The sequence below is a fragment of the Pseudorasbora parva genome, chromosome 14 (genome assembly GCF_024679245.1).
Source record: "Pseudorasbora parva isolate DD20220531a chromosome 14, ASM2467924v1, whole genome shotgun sequence".
Classification (NCBI taxonomy): Eukaryota; Metazoa; Chordata; class Actinopteri; order Cypriniformes; family Gobionidae; genus Pseudorasbora; species Pseudorasbora parva.
The window spans coordinates 2941412-2961354 of record NC_090185.1 but is presented as its reverse complement, the minus strand read 5'-3'; the positions used below and the strand labels follow the sequence as shown (position 1 = coordinate 2961354).

General features: G+C 42.5%; 1 pseudogene; it reads right to left on the bottom strand.

Annotated features, from left to right (window-relative positions):
* Window positions 1–235: 235 nt before the first annotated feature.
* On the bottom strand, window positions 236–19094 carry LOC137040796 (CD48 antigen-like; annotated as a pseudogene).
* Between the last annotated feature and the right edge of the window lie 849 nt (window positions 19095–19943).

Below are 19943 nucleotides of genomic sequence, written 5' to 3'. Positions count from 1 at the left end.
AAATACAACACAGGTTGTTGTTGAAAACCTTTAGATCCGTCAGCAGTATTAAAGTGAGATCTGTGTGACTCTTTATTATTTTATATCATTGTTGTATCAGAGAGAAATATAAACTTACAAATAAGATTTTAAAAATCTGACACTGAAAGAGAGCAGAAGCTCAAATAATCATCAGTATTTATGATGACAAAAACACACTTGAAGAATCTTTAAAGTTCAGCGTTCTGCTTTAGATTCAAGCACTTCCTGAAAAAGATGAACATATGAAGCCATAAATTAATAAATCTAAACCAATATTAATATATGCAAAATCAGTTTGTGAGAGATGACATCATCAATCATGTACCTGATGTGTGAATATGAGCTTGATCTCGTTCAGCTCTTCTGGATCTGATGTCATAAACCACAATCATGACAGTAGCCACGCCCACCAGAGCAGCGAGGACCAATCGGATCACAGCTTCAGTGGGACCACAACAGTGGACTGAGGAATAAAAACATCAAACTGAGATCAGCTCAGTCAATAAACGCTAATATCAGCGCTGACATCAACTAATATCAGCGTTGCTGCCGTACCTGAACATGTGTGACAGAGTTGAGTGATGTCCAGATGTTGAGTCTGGTGGCTGATGGGATTGTTCAGCACACAGCTGTAGGTGTTTTTATCCTGATATTCCACCTCCAGAGGTAGAGAGAGACTGATGCTGAGATCAGACACACTGATGTTGGACAATAAACTGTTTCCTTTGTACCAGGAGAGAGTCACATGACTCACATTCACCGCTGATGAACACACCAATGAACAATATGATGATGATGATGATGAAGAACACTGAGAAGAGTTACTGCTGATGACAGGAACAGGCAGACGAGCTGGAAAACATCAGAGAATAAAGAGAAATGAGGATGAATGAAGATATTCAAGAAGACGAGGAAGAAACATCGAGAGGAACCAAGATGATCAAAAGTAGAACATTTAAAACTATTTAACAGAAAGTTCAATATAAACCTGCTGTTAATGTAAAACAGTAAGAGAATTAGTCATTTAAACTAATTATTCATGATAAGATACTTCTGTAGATCTCACTGTAATAAATAAAACAAGTGAAACTGATATTTAACTCACCGTAGACAGAGAGACTGATATAAGAAGGCCCATAGTAGGTCCATAGTTCATAAAGTCCAGCATGTTTGATTGTGATGTTTGTGATGGTCAGAGATCCAGTTTGATTGTCCAGCTTCAGTCTGTCTCTGAATCTCCCATCAAGAACATCATCATATACAGTGAATCTGTCGGGCGTTACATTGATTTCAGCGATTACAGCGTCTTTATATCTAAACCTCCACTGAATCCGATGACCCTCCACCTCTTCAGTGAGATCAGACTCTAGAGCGACTGAATCTCCCTCCGTCACTGACACTGAATCATCAAACACACAGAACAAACAGAAACAGGGTTTGTCTCAGATCAACAGATTATAATGGTTTATTAAATTAAATAGTTCAACATTTGAAATAAACAATATCATAAAACAACAAAACGAAACAAAATTTTGTATGAATCAAATTTTAACTTTGTCATTAAAAACAGGTGTAAATGTTTTTAACTCACCAATGACAGTGAGAGTGAAATAAACCGGCCCATAGTTGGTGATCCATAGTCGATAATCTCCAGCATGTTTGATTGTGATGTTTGTGATGGTCAGAGATCCAGTTTGATTGTCCAGCTTCAGTCTGTCTCTGAATCTCCCATCAAGAACATCATCATATACAGTGAAGCTGTCGGCCGTTACATTGATTTCAGCGATTACAGTGACTTTATATCCAAACCGCCACTGAAGCCGATCACCATCCTTCACTTCAGTGAGACGAGAGTCTAGAGTGACTGAATCTCCTCTGTTCACGCGAAGATCCCCTCCTGAAGAAATGTTTTAATTTTAACCAGTCATTTATTACAGAAGTGACTGAAGCCATAAAACACATTAATTATTGTTATTATTAATATGAAAAGACAACAAAAGACTGATAAATTGCTTCAGAAATAATCCTGTTCGATGGTTTTCTTCTCAAAGTTACTTTAGTGAGTCTTAAACTAACATTTAAATCTTGAGCTCCTGTGAGACTCAAACCAGTGTATCATATTATTTTACTATCATTGAGATAATATTATATTTTGATCAATGTTTTGAGCCTGTTTTTATTCTTATATTGTCTATTTTCATTGTAGTTAAGGTTTTAGTAATTCTGTGTTTGTGTGATTGTTAATAGTTTTGGGGGTTTTATAGGCCCTGTGTAGTTTTTATTCATTTTATTTCAGCTTTAGATATTTTAGTACATCAAGTTAAACTTCATTGAGAAATGTTTCCTTGACAAATAGCTGAAATAAAATGTTTTTAACTTCAGTGAACATTTATATTATTGAACTAAAACTAAAATGTTTTTCCAGCTCTTCTGGATCTGGGGCCTGGACCATGATGGTAGTTTAACAAACTCAGGGTTACAGGATTAGTTTAGAGTTGACAAAACCAAACCAATCTATTCAGGCTTTGATCCTGAACAGCCAATCACACGCTCTGACATCAGCAGAGAACAGCCAATTACACGCTCTGTCATCAGCAGTGAACAGCCAATCACACGCTCTGTCATCAGCAGTGAACAGCCAATCACACGCTCTGACATCAGCAGTGAACAGCCAATCACACGCTCTGTCATCAGCAGAGAACATCCAATCACACGCTCTGACATCAGCAGTGAACAGCCAATCACACGCTCTGTCATCAGCAGTGAACAGCCAATCACACGCTCTGACATCAGCAGTGAACAGCCAATCACACGCTCTGACATCAGCAGTGAACAGCCAGTGATGCTTGTTCAGTTGCTCTCCACCGACTGCGCTGACCAAAAGCATGATGGGAAATGACTAGCTGACGACACAGCTTAATGCTCATTGGTTTAAACAACCGTGATGTAAGGTTGTTTTTTTAAATATTTGATTTTAAAACTCTGATCTGATGTTTTAATGTGTATAAATTATGTGTGAATATTCCCAAACTCTCGGACAGTGCGATCTTTCTGAGGGTTATGTGATTGTTGTCATATTAATAAAAATATATAAAAACGTGTGTAATCAAAGTAAAAATGCTTGATAAACAGGCCTTTCGAAAGGAAATAAATAACAAAAACTTTGACACACACACACACACACACACACCTGATCTCTCACACACACACACACACACACACGTCTATATTACCAAGAGGGGACCTGACCGATGTCTACCTATCCAACAGGGGACCTCCATAGACTCTAATGGAGCTGTGTGTGTGTGTGTGTGTGTGTGTGTGTGTGTGTGTGTGTGTGTGTGTGTGTGTGTGTGTGACCGATGTCTACCTATCCAACAGGGGACCTCCATAGACTCTAATGGAGCTGTGTGCGTGTGTGTGTGTGTGTGTGTGTGTGTGTGACCGATGTCTACCTATCCAACAGGGGACCTCCATAGACTCTAATGGAGCTGTGTGTGTGTGTGTGTGTGTGTGTGTGAGACCGATGTCTACCTATCCAACAGGGGACCTCCATAGACTCTAATGGAGCTGTGTGTGTGTGTGTGTGTGACCGATGTCTACCTATCCAACAGGGGACCTCCATAGACTCTAATGGACCTGTGTGTGTGTGTGTGTGTGTGTGTGTGTGTGTGTGTGTGTGTGTGTGTGTGTGTGTGTGTGTGTGTGTGTGTGTGTGACCAATGTCTACCTATCCAACAGGGGACCTCCATAGACTCTAATGGAGCTGTGTGTGTGTGTGTGTGTGTGTGTGTGTCCGATGTCTACCTATCCAACAGGGGACCTCCATAGACTCTAATGGAGCTGTGTGTGTGTGTGTGTGTGTGTGTGTGTGTGTGTGTGTGTGTGTGTGTGTGTGTGTGTGTGTGTGTGTGACCGATGTCTACCTATCCAACCGGGGACCTCCATAGACTCTAATGGAGCTGTGTGTGTGTGTGTGACCGATGTCTACCTATCCAACAGGGGACCTCCATAGACTCTAATGGAGCTGTGTGTGTGTGTGTGTGTGTGTGTGTGACCGATGTCTACCTATCCAACCGGGGACCTCCATAGACTCTAATGGAGCTGTGTGTGTGTGTGTGTGTGTGTGTGTGTGTGTGTGTGTGTGTGTGACCGATGTCTACCTATCCAACAGGGGACCTCCATAGACTCTAATGGAGCTGTGTGTGTGTGTGTGTGTGTGTGTGTGTGTGTGTGTGTGTGTAGTGTGTGCGCTTTTGTGTAAAAGCAGGGTGTTGTGATGCGTCTAGTGCAGTACTGTGGGATGAGAGGTAAGATGCATGCCTGTTTGTTTACTTGCTTGCCAGCCTCTTGCTTACAGCTAACTGCCGCTGGCTAGCCCCTAGTGGTGAATAGGGAAGCAGCTACGGTGTAAGTCTACCCATGCCAGTACAAAGCCTCTCCTTCACCAAGACTCCTGTCAGGCCTCCACGTGGCTACACACGGTAACTGGGTGCCTTGCGGCCTCAGGCTAACTTGACAGGGGATCTCGGAGCTGCGGTGGTCCCCAGAGGTCATTCCACGATCAACCACCGCCCCGCTGTCTTTCGGGTTAGTCTGGTAAGACTAAGACTAGGGGAGCACACCCTGAAATCAAAGCATGTGCTGGTAGGCGTACATTAAGGCAGTTCTCCAACAGACCGGATTTCTGGCAGCCTCCTGCAGCTGGGGGGGGGGGAACCGGTCGTCCTGGATTCTTTCCTTGCCATTGGATTACATCCCCCTACAGCAAAGTAGTGGTGTTGGAGCAGGCGCATCTCTCTCACCACTTAAATCACTTCCTTGCGCAGGTATCTTCTGTTTATCTTGTGGTGTTTCTTCAAGATTCTCTTTCAAGTCCACTGGCGATGGAGTGCTTGGTAACGGGGGCAGGACTGAATGATCTGGGAGTCCTTAGCTCAGACTCTGCACAGTGGCGACACGGGTATATGGTCGTCAGTAGCTGGAATGAGTGGCAGCTGCTCCCGGCAGACCCCTGTGTGTCTGAGCAGTCCTATTAAGGAGTCGCACTGCTCACCCCAACTGGGGAAGGATCTAGAAAAGGTGATCTAAACATTGTCCACTCAGATCAAACCTGGATAGGATACCGCACCTATCAGGTCATTCCGTTTCAGCGGTCGAAAAATTCAAAAGAAATATATTCCATTACGCATAGCAACATGGAACATTAGAACTCTCCTGGACTCAAACTATGGCACTAATCGACCTAGTCGAAGGACAGCATTGGTTGCTGCTGAGCTTAAGCGTTACAACATTGACATAGCTGCATTAAGTGAGACCAGGCTTCTGGGAGAAGGATCATTAAAGGAGGAAGGTGAGGGCTATACTTTTTTTTGGAGAGGATACCCTACAGGAGGACAGCATCTGCATGGCGTTGGTTTGGCCATTAAAAATAGCATCCTCCCAAACCTTACTGAAGCCCCAATTGGCATCAGTGAAAGGCTAATGTCACTCCGCTTCCCTCTTGTTGGAAAGCAATATGCCACTATTTTCAGTGCTTATGCACCTACTCTTCCATCAGAAAAAGAGGTGAAGGATAGTTTCTATGAGACATTGGATGAGGCCCTTAGGAAAGTTCCACAAAATGATAAAATCTTGCTGCTGGGTGACTTCAATGCAAGAGTAGGAAGAAATAGTGATATTTGGGATGGAATAATTGGACATCATGGCATTGGAAATGTAAATGCCAACGGATTAAGACTCTTGAGTCTCTGTGCTGAACACAGCCTTATCATCACTAATACCATGTTTCAATTAAAAAACAAATATAAGACCTCTTGGTTACACCCACGATCCAAGCATTGGCATCTGCTAGACTATGTCATTGTCAGACAGAATGATATGAGAGATGTGCTCTTAACTCGAGCTATGAGAGGAGCTGAGTGCTGGACGGATCATCGGATGATTGTTACCAAGGTAAACCTGAGGATCCAGCGGGCAGTACATCTTAGAAAGGCAGCGTCAGGGAAGCTAAACTGCGCAAGGCTCCAAGATACTGAAGTACGGAACAACTACCGATGCTCTGTTGCTAAGAAACTTCAGGACATTGAGCCTCTTCTCAGGAATGAAGAGACAATTGACAGCAAATGGAGTTACATAAGTACATCTCTTTATGATGCAGCAGTTGAATCTATTGGAAAGCACAAGAAAAAAAACCAGGATTGGTTTGACGAAAATTCCACACATATTACCACCCTCCTTAAAAAAATGCATATTGCCCATAAAGCCTTCCTTAATAATCCAACTTGTGAAACTCTTAAGAAGGTCTGGCACGGACAGAGAAAAGCAATGCAAGGGACCTTGCGGCAACTGCAGAATCAGTGGTGGATATCCAAGGCCCAGCAGATTCAATCCTTTGCAGATAAGCATGATATGCATAATTTTTATAATGCAGTTAAGGCCATTTATGGCCCAATATCTTACTCGATCTGCCCCTTGAGATCAGCTGATGAACTGACCCTCATTAAGGACCAAACAGGTATTGTTCAAAGATGGGGAGAGCATTTTCAAGCCTTATTAAACCAAAAGGCATCTGTTGATCTTACAGTGCTGGAGGAACTACCAACTTTACCAAGCATTCAGAGTCTTGATGTTCCACCTTCTTTTTCTGAAGTGTATGCTGCAATCAAGAAATTGAAAAACAGCAAGTCCCCTGGGCCTGACTGTATTCCTGCTGAGCTCCTGAAGGAAGGAGGGTACCTCTGCACAAGGGCAATCCATCAGTTCATCACCCTAGTGTGGCAGCAAGAAAATATTCCCCAACAATGGAAGGATGCAAATATTGTCACAATATATAAAAACAAGGGTGACAGGTCCATTTGTGAAAATAGTAGGGGTATCTCTCTTCTTTCAGTTGCAGGTAAAGTTCTGGCAAAGGTAATGCTCCATAGACTTGTTAATACTATCTCAGAAAATCTATTGCCTGAATCCCAAAGCGGGTTCAGAGCAGGTCGAAGTACAGTGGACATGATATTTACCACACGCCAGCTGCAGGAGAAATGTCGCGAACAACATAAGAACTTGTTCATTGCTTTTGTGGATCTTTCCAAAGCCTTTGATTCTGTAAATCGTGACATCTTATGGGAAGTGCTTTTGCATTTTGGATGCTCTGTAAAGTTTATCACATTGCTACGACAGTTCCATGATGGGATGACTGCCAAAGTGACATTGGGTGGACTAGAATCTGCACACTTTGCAGTAGGCACTGGAGTAAGGCAGGGCTGTGTTCTTGCACCAGTCTTGTTTAACATCTTCTTACTGTGTGTCACAAAGCTGCTGCATAAAGAAATGGAAGAAGAAAGTGGCGTTACAGTGGCTTATAGACTGGATGGTAACCTGTTTAACATCAGGAGGTTCCAGGCAGTCACTAAGCTTCAGTTGGTTCGAGTGCTGGAATTGCAGTATGCAGACGATTGTGCCTTGGTGTCACATACTCCAGAAGACTTACAGAATACTCTTAATGCTGTTGTTAAAGCATACAGCAGGATGGGTCTAGCTGTGAATATCAAGAAAACGGAAGTCCTTTGTCAGTGGTCCTCGGATCCTCCACAAAAGCCACCAGTTTTCACTGTTCATGATTCCACACTTACTATAGTGCCACACTTCAAATATCTTGGCAGTTATCTATCAAATGACTGTAGCATAGATCAAGATATTCAATATAGGATCAAGCAGGCTGCATCTTCATTTGGGAGGTTGAGGAAAAGAGTGTTCAGTAACACAAATTTAAATCTCCACACAAAGATTGCTGTTTATCGGGCAATCTGCCTCACCGCCCTTCTGTATGGTTCTGAGACATGGACTATCTATGCTCGACATCTGAAAATGTTGGAGTCTTTCCACATTAGATGCCTGCAGCGTATCCTTAAGGTGACTTGGCAAGATCGAGTGCCACATGTTGATATCCTGAAAAAAGCTAACTGTTGGAGTATAGAAGCAACTCTAATGCTATACCAACTTAGATGGCTTGGTCATGTGGTGAGAATGCCATCAAGTCGCTTTCCACGTAAGGTATTGTACGGGCAATTACATCTTGGATGTCGTTCTGCAGGAGGTCAAAAAAAGAGACTGAAAGACCAACTAAAAGCCTCTCTTAAGAAGTGTGGGATGAACCCCTTATCCCTGGAAAGTAGTGCCGCAAACCGTACACTCTGGCGGCAAACATGTCAGAATGGAGCACAAAGCTATGAAGCCAGGAGAATTGAACTTCGCTTGTCTAAAAGAGATCAGAGAAAACAGGCAATGCTTGTTCCCGCACCCCCAAGGCAATCCGGAGACATTTTTACATGCCCTGTCTGTAAAAGACAGTGTGCTTCCCGCATCGGACTTTACAGTCATCAAAGAACACACAAGTCATAGAAGAAGTCATCATCGGACATCGATGGACTACCAGAGAGTGTGTGTGTGTGTGTGTGTGACCGATGTCTACCTATCCAACAGGGACCTCCATAGACTCTAATGGAGCTGTGTGTGTGTGTGTGTGTGACCGATGTCTACCTATCCAACAGGGGACCTCCATAGACTCTAATGGAGCTGTGTGTGTGTGTGTGTGTGTGTGTGTGTGTGTGTGTGTGTGTGTGTGACCGATGTCTACCTATCCAACAGGGGACCTCCATAGACTCTAATGGAGCTGTGTGTGTGTGTGACCGATGTCTACCTATCCAACAGGGGACCTCCATAGACTCTAATGGACCTGTGTGTGTGTGTGTGTGTGTGTGTGTGTGTGTGTGTGTGTGTGTGTGTGTGTGTGACCAATGTCTACCTATCCAACAGGGGACCTCCATAGACTCTAATGGAGCTGTGTGTGTGTGTGTGTGTGTGTGTGTGTGACCGATGTCTACCTATCCAACAGGGGACCTCCATAGACTCTAATGGAGCTGTGTGTGTGTGTGTGTGTGTGTGACCGATGTCTACCTATCCAACAGGGGACCTCCATAGACTCTAATGGAGCTGTGTGTGTGTGTGTGTGTGTGTGTGTGTGACCGATGTCTACCTATCCAACAGGGGACCTCCATAGACTCTAATGGAGCTGTGTGTGTGTGTGTGTGTGTGTGTGTGTGTGTGTGTGTGTGTGTGTCCGATGTCTACCTATCCAACAGGGGACCTCCATAGACTCTAATGGAGCTGTGTGTGTGTGTGTGTGTGTGTGTGTGTGTGTGTGTGTGTGTGTGTGTGTGTGTGTGTGTGTGTGTGTGTGTGTGTGTGTGTGACCGATGTCTACCTATCCAACAGGGGACCTCCATAGACTCTAATGGAACTGTGTGTGTGTGTGTGTGTGTGTGTGTGTGTGTGTGTGTGTGTGTGTGTGTGTGTGTGTGACCGATGTCTACCTATCCAACAGGGGACCTCCATAGACTCTAATGGAGCTGTGTGTGTGTGTGTGTGTGTGACCGATGTCTACCTATCCAACAGGGGACCTCCATAGACTCTAATGGAGCTGTGTGTGTGTGTGTGTGTGTGTGTGTGTGACCGATGTCTACCTATCCAACAGGGGACCTCCATAGACTCTAATGGAGCTGTGTGTGTGTGTGTGTGTGTGTGTGTGTGTGTGTGTGTGTGTGTGTGTGTGTGTGTGTGTGTGTGACCGATGTCTACCTATCCAACAGGGGACCTCCATAGACTCTAATGGACCTGTGTGTGTGTGTGTGTGTGTGTGTGTGTGTGTGTGTGTGTGTGTGTGTGTGTGTGTGTGTGTGTGACCAATGTCTACCTATCCAACAGGGGACCTCCATAGACTCTAATGGAGCTGTGTGTGTGTGTGTGTGTGTGTGTGTGTGTGTGACCGATGTCTACCTATCCAACAGGGGACCTCCATAGACTCTAATGGAGCTGTGTGTGTGTGTGTGTGTGTGTGTGTGTGTGTGTGTGTGTGTGTGTGTGTGTGTGTGTGTGTGTGACCGATGTCTACCTATCCAACCGGGGACCTCCATAGACTCTAATGGAGCTGTGTGTGTGTGTGTGTGTGTGTGTGTGTGTGTGTGTGTGACCGATGTCTACCTATCCAACAGGGGACCTCCATAGACTCTAATGGAGCTGTGTGTGTGTGTGTGTGTGTGTGTGACCGATGTCTACCTATCCAACAGGGGACCTCCATAGACTCTAATGGAGCTGTGTGTGTGTGTGTGTGTGTGTGTGTGACCGATGTCTACCTATCCAACAGGGGACCTCCATAGACTCTAATGGAGCTGTGTGTGTGTGTGTGTGTGTGTGTGTGACCGATGTCTACCTATCCAACAGGGGACCTCCATAGACTCTAATGGAGCTGTGTGTGTGTGTGTGTGTGTGTGTCCGATGTCTACCTATCCAACAGGGGACCTCTATAGACTCTAATGGAGCTGTGTGTGTGTGTGTGTGTGTGTGACCGATGTCTACCTATCCAACAGGGGACCTCCATAGACTCTAATGGAGCTGTGTGTGTGTGTGTGTGTGTGTGTGTGTGTGTGTGTGTGTGTGTGTGACCGATGTCTACCTATCCAACAGGGGACCTCCATAGACTCTAATGGAGCTGTGTGTGTGTGTGTGTGTGTGTGTGTGTGTGTGTGTGTGTGTGTGTGTGACCGATGTCTACCTATCCAACAGGGGACCTCCATAGACTCTAATGGAACTGTGTGTGTGTGTGTGTGTGTGTGTGTGTGTGTGTGTGTGTGTGTGTGTGTGTGTGTGTGTGTGACCGATGTCTACCTATCCAACAGGGGACCTCCATAGACTCTAATGGAGCTGTGTGTGTGTGTGTGTGTGTGACCGATGTCTACCTATCCAACAGGGGACCTCCATAGACTCTAATGGAGCTGTGTGTGTGTGTGTGTGTGACCGATGTCTACCTATCCAACAGGGGACCTCCATAGACTCTAATGGAGCTGTGTGTGTGTGTGTGTGTGTGTGTGTGTGTGTGTGTGTGTGTGTGTGTGTGTGTGTGTGTGACCGATGTCTACCTATCCAACAGGGGACCTCCATAGACTCTAATGGACCTGTGTGTGTGTGTGTGTGTGTGTGTGTGTGTGTGTGTGTGTGTGTGTGTGTGTGTGTGTGACCAATGTCTACCTATCCAACAGGGGACCTCCATAGACTCTAATGGAGCTGTGTGTGTGTGTGTGTGTGTGTGTGTGTGTGACCGATGTCTACCTATCCAACAGGGGAACCTCCATAGACTCTAATGGAGCTGTGTGTGTGTGTGTGTGTGTGTGTGTGTGTGTGTGACCGATGTCTACCTATCCAACCGGGGACCTCCATAGACTCTAATGGAGCTGTGTGTGTGTGTGTGTGTGTGTGTGTGTGTGACCGATGTCTACCTATCCAACAGGGGACCTCCATAGACTCTAATGGAGCTGTGTGTGTGTGTGTGTGTGTGTGTGTGTGACCGATGTCTACCTATCCAACAGGGGACCTCCATAGACTCTAATGGAGCTGTGTGTGTGTGTGTGTGTGTGTGTGTGTGACCGATGTCTACCTATCCAACAGGGGACCTCCATAGACTCTAATGGAGCTGTGTGTGTGTGTGTGTGTGTGTGTGTGACCGATGTCTACCTATCCAACAGGGGACCTCCATAGACTCTAATGGAGCTGTGTGTGTGTGTGTGTGTGTCCGATGTCTACCTATCCAACAGGGGACCTCTATAGACTCTAATGGAGCTGTGTGTGTGTGTGTGTGTGTGTGACCGATGTCTACCTATCCAACAGGGGACCTCCATAGACTCTAATGGAGCTGTGTGTGTGTGTGTGTGTGTGTGTGTGTGTGTGTGTGTGTGTGTGTGACCGATGTCTACCTATCCAACAGGGGACCTCCATAGACTCTAATGGAGCTGTGTGTGTGTGTGTGTGTGTGTGTGTGTGTGTGTGTGTGTGTGTGTGTGTGTGTGTGTGTGTGTGTGTGACCGATGTCTACCTATCCAACAGGGGACCTCCATAGACTCTAATGGAGCTGTGTGTGTGTGTGTGTGTGTGTGTGTGTGTGTGTGTGTGTGTGTGTGTGTGTGTGTGTGTGTGTCCGATGTCTACGTATCCAACAGGGGACCTCCATAAACTCTAATGGAGCTGTGTGTGTGTGTGTGTGTGTGTGTGTGTGTGTGTGTGTGAGACCGATGTCTACCTATCCAACAGGGGACCTCCATATACTCTAATGGAGCTGTGTGTGTGTGTGTGTGTGTGTGTGTGTGTGTGTGTGTGTGTGTGTGTGTGTGTGTGTGTGTGTGTGTGTGTGAGACCGATGTCTACCTATCCAACAGGGGACCTCCATAGACTCTAATGGAGCTGTGTGTGTGTGTGTGTGTGTGTGTGTGTGTGTGAGACCGATGTCTACCTATCCAACAGGGGACCTCCATAGACTCTTATTGTCAGGTACACCAGTGTATTTACATTTGTGCCCGATTGTATGAGCTGCCTATTCAAATATAGTTTCTGCTCTCTAAAATCCCCCCGAAATCCTTTGTTCTTGAGATTTTAAGAGTGAGATTTGATTTCTTGCACCAATTACAAAAATAAAATAAATCAAGGACTGGACAAGCAGAAATTGTTCTCTGGGCACACAAACTCGTGAAACTGTGGATCAACATTGCTTTAGCACAAATGCATTCAATGGCAACATCTTTCAATTTACCTGAAATCTTTTCTCACTTTGACACAAACACAATCAAAACTTTGTTCTACAGGCCAATCCGCACATCCTTACATGCTGTTTTCAAAAGTGTTAAACTTATGGACAAAACAATAACATAATACAAAACTGAATGAGACAGCAATTTACAACATGTATACAGTAATACTGTAATGCAATTTATCCTGCTAAAAAAATCAAACACTATCAAAGCAACTTTGATGAAACTGAACACCAACACCAGTGTCAGACCATTACCATCCATTCAAAAGAGGAAACTTAGGAATAATGTTGTACTGTAATGTAAGCATGCAGTGAATTATGAGCAGCAGAGAGTGTCATTCTAGTTTTGTAAAGACATTTTAATTGTATAATGTTCCTGATGTTAGTGTTGGATGTAAACCTGTGCTGCCAGTGCTCTGGAAGAATGAGTTAACTTAAATTAACTGCTGTGAAGCTGAAAGTTGGTTAGCAAATGTATAAACTCCTCACTCAGTTCTCCTAAAGATTGGGAAATGTGTCCTAGCGATTGTAATTTCATTTCATCATGTAATTTAATTTAATTTGGTCTAGGACACAGGTAACAGTAGTGAGGTTCTGTGTCTCACCTGTGAGAGTCTTCATGCATTGAAATGTAAATTACTGCTGGGGGGTTGAGCGGCAAACTCAACACACACACTATTCTCTATTCCAATATCAAGAGCACATCTAAACCACCAGCCCAAACACATTACAGGTGAAAGCACAAATAAATACAAAAGATATGATCCACATGAAATAAACAGTGCTTTTCAGGACGGTCTCTCAGTAGTTGTAATATATCACTGTATTGTCCTCACTGTAAAAAAATAAAAAAATTATATATATATATATTAGGGCCGGGACTCGATTAAAAAAATTAATCTAATTAATTAGAGGCTTTGTAATTAATTAATCGAAATTAATCGCATTTTAATCGCATATAAATATTTGACCTGAGAACAATGAGAAGTAATTTTTCACATGTATTTTTAGTATACCATTGAATAATGACGGAATACATAAGCTTAATCAACAAAATATAGTTTATTTATTTCAGTCCAGCAGACCAGCGCAATGTTTGCCATTAAGTTTAGCAAAAGCATATTTGTGATATTTGAGACTCGATGTGCTGCGGTGATACGCTAATTCCTTGTTGTATAGCTTGCACACAACCTTGACGACGCTTCCATTCTTTCGTTTTTTAAAACAAAATTTCCCATCCAAGCAAAGCAGTCTCATCAGCTTCTTTGTTCATGTTCACTCATGCCCTGCGTCTCAATCCGCTCCCTAGTCCACTAGTCAGGGCACTGATCAGGACATAAGTCAATGGGCTGACTATATTTTTTTTATATTTTTTTTTTTATTAGTTAATCATTTTTAAAGTTACTTTTTCTTAAAGTGTATGTTAAAATAATTTTGTATTAATTTGTCCACTTAAGAGTAAAAAGTCCTGAAAGAGAGCTCAGTTTAGCATTCGTGGACTGTCATAGATCCAGCTTTCAGGACTTTTTTAATATAACTTTAAATAACGCAGATTTCATTCATTTGAACAAAGAATGTCATATACACTTGGGATGACTTGAGGGTGAGTAAATCATGGGCTAATTTTCATTTGTAGGTGAACTAACTGCTGTAAACTGGGCCCACAAACACAGTAGACCCCCCCCCCCCCCACACACACACACAATTTACATTTTAATAATAATAAATAAGGCAAGACTTGAAAACCCAGTTTGTGAACCAAAGGCCAACCTAGAGGAAAGGAAAATCAAACCTGAGATCTGCTTCTCAACTCACATCTTTCTTCTAGACAGAAATGAGATCAAGTGAACATCAAATTGAGACATAAGGCTAAGTCTCCTGCTTCTCACATGTTTATCCTGAGACAAAAAATGACATTCTCTCATGTTTATCTCCTCTAAAGTTTCATAAGAGATCTCAACAACATCACACACTGTGCTCTGATTTGTCTCCTTGGCTAGAGAGACTGGATTGCTCATATGTGTCTCCTCTAAAGTTTCAGAAGGGATCTCAACAGTATCGCACGCTGTGCTCAGAATATTCTCCTTAGTTAAAGTCTCTGGCACTCTCAAAATTGTCAAACAAATGTTGGTCACTTATTCAAAACTCTTCACACAGTGATCACAACTTCAGTCTGTGCAAGCTAAACTGAGGATCATTGGCACTTGATTTGAGACATGAATGAAGTGTTTTGTTAGTTTTTGTGGATGTTGAATGTGAAATAACTGCTGTGAGGCAGAAAGTTGGTTTGGAGAATAAGTTTTGAAAATGACCAAAGTATTGAGAAATGTGGCCTAGTGATTGTAAAAACTGTAATTTAGTTTAATTTGGCAGGGCAAATCCCAGCATCTTCTCTAGTTTATCTGAGAAGGGTTCTGCCACATTGGTAGTTTGAGCTCTATTGGCCTGTGGTTCACAAACTGGTTTTTCAAGTCTTCCCTTATTGAAATGTAAATTGTGAGTGGGGGGTTGAGGAGAGAAACACACAGGCGTCGTGATTTACTATCTAACAGGGGACCTGAGTCAGTGTGTGTGTGTAACGTAATCACTATTCAATAATGACCTGCATTTAATACATTAGAGAGCTATTTCTGCTTGATTTAACCCTTTAAACTCAGGTATTTCTGTAAAAACTCTAAGGGCCCTATCTTGCACCCAGCGCAATTGACTTTGTACACCGCCGCATGTGTCATTCCTATTTTACACCCACGCAAAGCGCGCTTTTCCCTCCACAGAAGCGCGTCGCTAAACTAGTGAATGAACTTGCGCTCCCTGGGCGGTTCAGCGCAAAAAAGGAGGCGTGTTCCGGCGCAAACAATCCCTGGAGCTATTCTGCTGTTCCATTAAACAATTGCGCCACTGACCAGAAAAAACCTGGTCTAAAGTCAGCGGCGCGTTGTTCATTATGCTATTTTAAGGGCGCATACTTGACCATAATGTATAGCGTGCACAACGCGCATACACTTTGCTCATGTAATCTACAGATGCAACAGTTATTTTTTGCAAATCATAAATTACTACACTAAAAAAATATTAACACATGAGATGACGGAAATCATTGTGGTGTGCCACGAAGATGTGAAAAAAATATTCAGGCTAATTGTAGTAATTAAGGATCAGACCTGTTTGCCCAATAGTGGCAAGACATATCTGTATATAAGGACATCTGACAAACTGGTTTGTCCGTCAAGAACCAGGAGAAAAAAAAAAAAAAAAAGAAAAAAAATCGACTGAAAAACGGAAAAAACTGTTTAACCGACGCTATTTTGGGTGGGTTTCTCCCCATCCCCATACAACACAACTCCTCTGTCTTTCACTGCTCTTACAAGACCATCCGTCTCCTCGGCTGTGAACCGCTCCTGGCGTGCGTCTGGTAAATACGCCATAATAATAGCGACCCATAATGGAACTTGCGCAGCTGCTTTTAAAGGGAATGTTGGATGCCGCTCTGATTGGTTTATTCACGTTACGCCCAAACTACACCTATGAATAATGAAGCTACTTCAGACAAACCCATTTTAGATTTGCGCCGGTGCAAGAGTCATTTATCCCGCCGGGAAAAGAGCAACAGCGCCGAGTCCCGTCCACAAAGTTACCTGCGCTTCACGCTTTGACACTTGCGTTTCAGATCGTTAAAATAGGGCCCTAAATCTTTGCAGTGTGTTTATGACAGCAAGAAATGTCACAGCAAACACACAGGCGTCGTGATTTACTATCTAACAGGGGACCTGAGTCAGTGTGTGTGTGTAACGTAATCACTATTCAATAATGACCTGCAATTAATACATTAGAGAGCTATTTCTGCTTGATTTAACCCTTTAAACTCAGGTATTGCTGTAAAAACTCTAAATCTTTGCAGTGTGTTTGTGATGATAAGAAATGTCACAGCAAACACACAGGCGTCGTGATTTACTATCTAACAGGGGACCTGAGTCATTTTGTAAATCATAAATAAATCAAAAGTGGTTAGTTTAAAAAGCTCATAAATGTATAAGGTGGTAAGATGGGCCTTTTACATCGGCCAAAAGTCACACATTATTTTTACAAATACTTGGCTAAAATAAAATGTTTTTAATAATGTCTATGTTAACACTTGTTTAAAAGAACTTTAGATGCAAAGTTTGTCCCATTTACCGTACCTTTTCTGTTTGATAAATAAAATAATGCATTATTTTTCAATAAATATAGGCTACTGTCATTAAAATGTTATATATATAAATACAGAAACAAAAAATATTTACAAAAGCATTGAATGAGATCCCTTAATAATTGAATAAAGTTTTACGGTCTGTCCACGGCCCTGATGGATGGTATTTACTATATTTATTTGTAGAAACTGAACACACACACATTTTGATGGCAGATGTATTTCTAATTACATCCTGGTTGTTTAGATTTTTTAATCGTTTTTTCTTGGATCCTGTAGTATTTAATTTTAAAGTAATGCAAAGTTTGAAACTAGTCAGGGTGTTTAGTAAAGAGATATAATCTATATAATGTTTGTTCCTTTAGTCAGCAGCCTGTTAAACAGCAGCTCTAGAGTCAGAGGACAGCAGGCCATTCAAACAATAGAGGAGTGTGTGTGTGTGTGTGTGTGTGTGTGTGTGTGTGTGTGTGTGTGTGTGTGAACGACGTGTGTTTAAGGGCTATTACAGTTCCTGCTCCAGCCTACAGGGGAGCTGCTGAGCATGGCCTTAAACACTCACACACTCTTAGGTCCCCTCTTGGTCAAAATTTTTAAAAATTCACCAGAGTGTTTTTTCTTGATTTTAATATGATTTAAACACACACACCTATAGGTTCTTACTTGGTCAAACATTTAAAAAAATCACCAGAGCATTTCTTTAGTGTTTTACTTCATTTTCACATGATTTAAAGCATTGGTGAGTGTGTAACGACGCCAAGGTCCCCTGTAGACAAGTACACACACACACACACACAATCTCGCAGATGTCTGATCCACTACGAGAAGAGAGAACTGTAATCTCACACACACACACACACACACACACCTGATCTTGCAGGTGTCTGATCCACTACGAGAAGAGAGAACTGTAATCTCTCACAAACACACACACACACCTGATCTTGCAGATGTCTGATCCACTACGAGAAGAGAGAACTGTAATCTCACACACACACACACACACACACACACGATCTCGCAGGTGTCTGATCCACTACGAGAAGAGAGAACTGTAATCCCACACACACACACACACACACACACACACACACACACACACACACACACACACACACACACACACACACACACACCTGAACTGTCCGGCTTGTCTGCACTCTTCACTCCTCCCCTCGCTGCAGCCTGTAGCACGATGACGTACTGGATCAGATCTAACGCGTTCTGGACGCGCATGCGCGGTGCTTTCATTCACAATTCGAAGACGTCATATACGCATGCGCAGTCGAGCTTTGGGGACATCATTGAATGCACAGGAGAGTTTTGCTGGATAGATAAATAATCAAACCGCTCGCGCAAAAATAATGATTAATTATATCATTATTGTCATTTCAAATCAACTTCAAAATGACAACACACAATAATCCATGATGGAAAACCACAGCTAACTCGATAGTAAACTCCTTGGTCAGAAAAGATAAACTATAACATGTGACAGACAAAAAAATAAATGCTAGATGTATTCAAAACAGGAACAATAAAACCAGAAAATACACAAATAAACCTTAAACACAACATAAAGTACCAAAAGTATAGTCAGCCACATGGAACATAGTAAATGTGCAATAATATCAGAAATGCAAAACAGCTTATCAAATATAATCTAACATATGCTTTAGTAAATTTGTTAACATCAGTATATTTTTATAATAATATGGATGGCTAATATAATTAGAGAAATGATCAGTTATTATGGAACAACCGTGATAGCCTTCCTTACCTTCTCATAAAGGAAATAAGACTGTGGGGGTAAGGAAGGGGCAACTCCCTCAAAGAAACACAACAGTCAGCTCCCCCCAATGGCAGGGAGAGAACATTACATCTTCCCTACACAAGCTATTATCATTTCAGGAAGGTTTATGGACTTTATCCAAAATACAAGCACTTTCCAAACCTTGAAAACACCACATTAAAAATCAAGCGTTTTCCAGGATTTCCAGCACCTGTACGAACCCTGTCTATCATTAGTTCATTAATCCCAGACCTGTTTCTGTTCTTCCCATGATCTCCCTGTTATTTAAACCTGAGTTCTGTTCAGTTCATCGTCCGGTATCGTCTACGTTACGTGGTTGTGTTTCTCCTCATGATTCTCCTGTGTGTTGTGTGGATTATTAGATTAAAGACGGTTCTTTGAGTTATTTCCTGAGTCGTGCGCTTCACTACAGCCACCGTTGCTGACACTAACAGTGAATGTTAATCTTCTTCAACTCATTTAACCAGTAATTTATCACATGATACAGAACAGAAGCAACTGAAGCCATAAAAACACATTTCAAACTCACCAACCAGACGCCACAAACAGAGCAAAAGTAATTTGAGGAACATTTTCTTCATCGGTGCACTGAAAAGCCCACGATAGCGACTCTTAAAATGGCTGCTAACCCTCAGATTGATCTGAAACACTGAACTGTGATATTTATCTGGTTGTGTGTGAGTCCTCCCCTAACCTCAGTAAGTTTCCACTCACACATCCGTCTCCTTTAACATCACGGAAATCAACACGCTTTTGCTGATCTTACGTTTTCAAATGAATTCTGGCCCTGAATGAAAACTAGGGGCTCCGCTCCTGCCTTCATCTTCAGGCTGGAACTGCAAGCATCTGGTGAAAAGTGGCATAATACGTCCCCTTTAATATCATTTCAAAACTCAGTGTATCGTGGAGCCTCTGGGGATTCCCACCCCTATAAACTACTAGTATACGTATAAGTTCACTTGTAGTAAAGATTCAGGACAAATGAGAAACATGGTTGTGCACTTAAAGTTTGCTACTGTTACACTTATAGTACACTTAAACATATACTTTTATATACTAAAAGTGGGCCAATTTAGTGCCAAGCAGTACTGAAATAGTGCACTTACAAGTATACTACTAGTACATTAATATTAATATACTTACTACATGAAGTACACTTAAAATATACTGGAACATTACTTAAATACACTTAATAAAATTAAAGAAGTATACTTCTTTTTCCTAAGGGTTGTGTGGAGAAGAAGATATGAGCTTCTTATCAGAAAGATAAAATGAAGAGACGCTTCAGCCACAAA